This window comes from Cupressus sempervirens, chromosome 7 (genome assembly GCF_028749045.1).
Source record: "Cupressus sempervirens isolate cs-2001-9-10 chromosome 7, ASM2874904v1, whole genome shotgun sequence".
Classification (NCBI taxonomy): domain Eukaryota; kingdom Viridiplantae; phylum Streptophyta; class Pinopsida; order Cupressales; family Cupressaceae; genus Cupressus; species Cupressus sempervirens.
Genome location: NC_143124.1, coordinates 909235646 through 909241648, shown reverse-complemented (window position 1 = coordinate 909241648; position 6003 = coordinate 909235646).

Genomic DNA, 6003 nt, shown 5'->3' with positions numbered 1-6003 from the left:
CCAAAAAGGCTATTAATTAGATTGTTGTAGTGCTCTACTGCAATGGCATTGACAAGTCATCTCCCCTCTGTAACACATTAGAAACCAACCATATCAACATCTAATCTGTCACAAGTTCAAGTTGAAGTATTTGGATTGAAGTTTTTGATACCTGAAATCAATATGGGACAGGAATTTGAGAAATGCATATACTGGCTAGATGCTTTAGCACTGGATAGATGGTGTAAGTAGGTTAATTCATTTCCATATGCTCCAACCAAAATTCCCACCTAACCAAGGAAGCTATCTTTAGTTTGCAGTCAATAAGTGTAGGCAAGCTATGTGCATTATTTGATGTAATTTCTCAAACAAATGGCAACTTACAGAATGCCATAACCGCGGGATATGAAAGATGAACAAGCACAGAGAAGGCATGTAAGCATAGAAAAGGTACGTAGCAAGGTTTGAGCCATATTTTTTCAATTAATCGTTCGAAGTACCATTATGAATATCTTTAACAAGTTGATTAAAATAAGCAGCGCAAGCACCAAAGTTCTTGCCTTCATGTTTATGGTTGATTGATGCAGTATTGCATGAGGGAAAAAGTGAACTAGTTACAATTTTTAGCAATATAGAATGAAGTGCACAAGCATGAAAAAATTGGTCGAATGTTTTGATGTTAGCAAAAAGCTAGCACATAAGATCACAAGTTTTCATGGATGACTTTGTTTGCATGGCCATTCTATGTAGCAATAAACATGGCTAACTGGGCGCATTTATTTTATTAAAATTAAACCATAAGCAAAGGCACAATTTTCATAAACAGCAAAAAGCTAGCACATAAGACGACAAATTTTTGCACAATAAACATGGCTAATTGGGTGCATTCATTTTATTAAAATTAAAAAGGTCCACATGAAGGTGACAAACCCAAACACACCAAAATTTGATCATTTCTTTAAAACTCAAACTGGATACAGTGCTTCAGAAGCTTAATTCAATATGTAGCAAGCCTTATGTATTTTACAGCAAAACAATACATAGAAAGCCTTATGTATTTCACCAATTCTCAATACAAGAATGATCAACGTATCAAAAGATTACACACAGATTATACACAAATAATGTCTGAAGCAATACCTTTTTGTTCTTTGGATTGGATATAACAGGTTGGCAACGACCTTTTGGCTCAATATTTTAGTATTTTGTTAGATGACATGCTGTCATCCTTTTTAGATTTTTTTCAATCTTTTAATCACCTTACAATATTTTAATATTTCTTTTTCTAGCTCATTGTTAAGGGGAAAACAAAAAACACCTATCCCAAGAACTTCAAACAAAACCATAAGCTCAAAGAACTTGAATAACAAATGCCCGTTCCAATTTGGAGAGTTAAACTTGCATAAATATTTAGATATGAATTTTCTTAAAATGCTAATTTCTAGAATGGATAATCAAATATTACTGAACTGAAAACTCTGGACAATATCAAAAATCTCCTTAAAACCAGTGAATGAAGTCATTTAGTCTGTTGTCCAATTCTGTTAGACTATCTCATGAACTCTTGTATTATGCTCCCTTTTGTTTTCATTAAACATGGGGGCAGCCTCTGAAATTGCTAGAAAGTTTGGATTTGGATCACAAAGTAAAGACTGCAAAAAAAGGAAAAAAAAATCAAGGTGTATGATCATAAAACATATTATGCATTAAGTTCTTAGCAAGAAAGTGAAGTATTTTAAATAAGACAAAATTTGTAGACAACCATAGAAATCCTGACAAAAGTCTAAATTAGTATAAATATATAAATAGCAAAATGGAAACATATCTAAACAAAAAACTAGAGACATATATAATACAAAACAATATAGTTGAGCAATCAACTTATGATTTTACTTATTGCTGGTTATAGCTGTAGGTTGCTATATAAAAATGTGTGCTGATCAACAGCATCTCAGCAACATAGCACCCTTGTTGTTCACAAACAACAACACTTTTTCCAACCAGTTTATTATGACAACCTTTATAAACTTTTAGCCAACTCCATTTCAGCATTCTCACGTATTTCTTTAGACTTAAATGTTATGGATAGATGAATCTTGTTTATATAAAAATTGAAGCATAAGATACTAAGTCAACAGTTTAGTAAAAATTGATAAAGTACCACAAGAAATACAATAAGGAAGCTAAACAAATGTTGTTTGCCAAGGCTTTTGGCCATCTTTGATGGTGGATCAAGCAAGTATTGTGGTCACCTGAATATAATCTGAATATGCAAACTTACATTGCGCAGTTCCTTACTAAGATTAAGGAGACTAGCTGAGTGATGTACATGAGGCAAGATCAAATTCTATAGCAAGTATTGCAAATTGCTGTTAAGATTTCTGGGCGAAGTAAGGTAGGCTTATCATGGAAATTGTGATACATATATCAGGTTTCCTATTTACTTTAGACTGATCTGTCTTGTAATAGAGTGGAAAGAGTGCAGTATTCATATTAAAGAATAAGTAAATAAAAAAATTAAATAGAGAATACAATAGTTATAATTTTTAAGCACAGCAACAACTCCAAACACAAACAATTATTAAAAAGAACATAGGGTTGCTATATATAAGCCTTTCGTAAAAAAAGTCAAAAATTATACAGACCTTGTAGGATGTTGCAAGTTCAAGATTGTCTAATAAATGGGACATTTCTTGCTTCTTTGTGACCTGTTCAAAACATTTGGACATTAATATCTAATATCTAAAAAAAATAACTATTTCTGGTGTTTCAAAGAAATGTGCTAAACAAAGATTTTAAAAGAAAATACCATTCAAGTATATAGTGCAAATAGTACTTACGTTTGTAATTGGTAACCTGGAAAACTCTACCAATGGCATTGGGATATAATGTCATTGATTCATCTTGTACAAAACTAACAAATGGACTGTGGAAAGGAAGAAATGTGGAAGATGCATTGGAGTTACAGTAATAGAGGAATGCTTAAATTCCATAGATGTCTAATTGCTAAAATTAATGTACAAATGAGCCATATTTAAACCACAATAATGAGCAAATCTCTAGTTTGGAATCAGTAGCATGTGATGGAAAACAAATATCAAAAATCAAAATACATGTTTTGAGCAATTGGAAATTTCAATTTGGCAACTATTTGTTCAACTGTCAAAGACATTCCAAGAAAGTCAAGAAAGCTTCTGTGGAAATGGGTTGAAATAACTTATTAACTTACATGTCAATTAAAGATGAAGCTAAAATAATTAACACTATTGTGGCTAAAATCATCATAAAAGTTATTAAAAACTAGAAACTGAACATTGCTTGCTATATATTAGTTTTTTTTTTTTGCATGAAAACATGAAATTAATATGTACATTATGTATGAGATAATTTTTACATATAACTTAAGAAGTATGTATGGGAAACATCTAATATGTGCTGAAATGGTTTTGCTTGAAACCAAAATTATCCATCTTGATCCAAAATTATCCATAGTAGATTTGATCCAAAATTATCTATCTTTTATAGTAGATTTGATCAAGAACCATGATCGATATTTGAAACCAAAATTTTGAAATAGTTGCAATATAGCAAAAGTATTTGATGTAGTCGGAGCCCTATATAGTCATGTGATTGTATGAGTCAAGTTAGTATTACATAGAAAAAATGGTTTACTATGAAATTAGAAGGAAAAAAAAGCATTGTGAATGTGTATACCTTAATGGAGATGCTGTGTGGCCTAATCTTCAAGTGCAAAAATCAAAATTTTGTAATAATTGCAACATAACAAAAGTATTTGATGTAATTGGAGCCCTGTATAGCCATGTGATTGTATGAGTCAACTTAGTACTACATAGAAAAAAAGATTTAATATGAAATCGTTAGAAATGAAAAGCATTGTGAATGTGTATACCTTAATGGAGACAACGTGTGGCCTAGTGTGGTGTAGCTGTCAAATCTATAATTGCAATTAGGACAGAATGTGCGGAATGGATTTGAAAATGCATTTGTAGGTGTCAAGAGCCCAACAACCTATAAAAAGAATATTAGCAAAATGTTGAATCTTATTGTAAAAAGTGATAAATGCAAGGTATTTGAAATGCTTACCTTAATTGTGGTGTGTAGAAGTGTATGGAGTTTTCCCAATGTTCTTTTGTCATTGAGATTGCAAATGTATGTTGATGGAGTTGTACGAAGAGCATGCTTTTGATCTTGCTTTTTTGCAATGTTTCTAAAAAGGAAGATTGGAATTTCACCTTTTTGTAATTGTTGTTCCATTTGATAGAAAAGTCCAGAGAAACTTGAATGCATGTAAAACTATGTTGGAAAAGTAGCAGTGATTATTTTGCAAAAGGAATCAAAAGTATAAAAAAAAAACATAAAAGAAAATGGCAGTAGATTGAAGAAACTTACTGATGCTTTATCCATATCTATATGGCCATCTTTGATATCAAGAATGTGTTGTGTTCCTTTTGTGTTTTTTTCTATAGCAAGGGCACCCACTGTTCCATAAGCATATTCTTTTGTACTAGATGTAAGTTGTTTTATGGTTGTGCTTGGGATGAAGTTGTATTCATTTTCAAGTAGTGGAATAGTTTCAATTTGACTAGAATCATTTAAGAGTAAGATGTAATCAGAATCTCCACAGTCAAAATCTATTTTTGGTGCAAGTTCAAATTCTTTTATTGCTATTGTAGCTCCTGGTATTATCTTATCCTCAAACTTGCATAGTAGATGGCTACCAACAGTTAATGTTATTGTCATTTCGCCCTTATAATTTGTCAAATCAGCTCGCAAGACTTCACGCATTCCTATGCCTTTGTCAAGAACAACTTTGTAGGTGATAAGTATAGTGCCATGAAAAGTGCTACCAACTTTTCTAGCATTTAGATCTTCAATTGTTACTGGTCTTTCAGAAGTTAATTTTGGCCTATTAGAAAAGAATAAAGATGATGTTTAGTTGCATGATTTGGAGGACTTTAAAAGATGCAAAGAACAATTCATGTTAATACCTTTTTGGTTTTTTTCGCTTGTTTGTATCTGCTTCAATTGTTGGGGTTATTGTCTCCATTATGATTGATCTATTATAAAGGAAAGAACATAATGTTAAAGTTGGTCATTTTGTAGATAAAAAAATATATTTAACCAATTAATGCTATTAGCTTTTTGATTCATTTCTCTCATTTGCAACTGTTTCATCTGCTACTTTGGTTCTGTTCATCATTGCTGGTGAAAACAAAATGAAATTGAATGTATTTACAATGAGGAGATTGACCCATGTTGAAAGATTACAAGTGCTAGGTTTTTATGTTATTCTTTTAGAATGAATCCTTGTGAAAGTTGAGGGGTGATCTGTCCAATATGCTTCTGTTGTATAGGTGGAACATATATTTTCGATTGAGTTAGTCCATATATGATCAATTAATGGTCTATTTGGAGTATGTGTTTTGTTGAGAGAAAATTGTGTGTTGTGTCGTTTCATATGTTGTATTAATCTTTTTGTTGTTTTGTTGTTGTTAGACATGTCTAAATTAAAATATCCTACAATAAAAAGAGTTGTTTGTTGGACTAGATAGGTAAAGATGTCAGTCATTATGGCCAAGATGTCTTTAATGGGAGTATTTGGTTGTATGTAAACATTAGTCACACTATATTCGATGGAATGACAGTGTAGTGTCAGTGTTATGGCTTCACTATTTTGTGTTTTATGCTCTTTTGTATTCAACAGTTATAGATTGTTTGTTACAAAAGTTGTTATGCCATGTATATGATACAATGTATGGCTATTGTATTTGTAGAGTATATTTGTCTGGGATGGAGGCAAGTGGACCTCTTGGAGTCACAAAATATCGGAGGCCATGATGTCATAGTCATTAATAACGTCGTCTATGTGTGCTCTCAAGCTACGGGTATTTAGTGTGCATAGAAGCATATGTGAATTTTGCATCAAGCATGTTAGCTGATTTTCAAGTTTCCATTGTGCATTTGTTTGGAGGTGAGACATCTCGCAACGAATAGTTTGTTTGA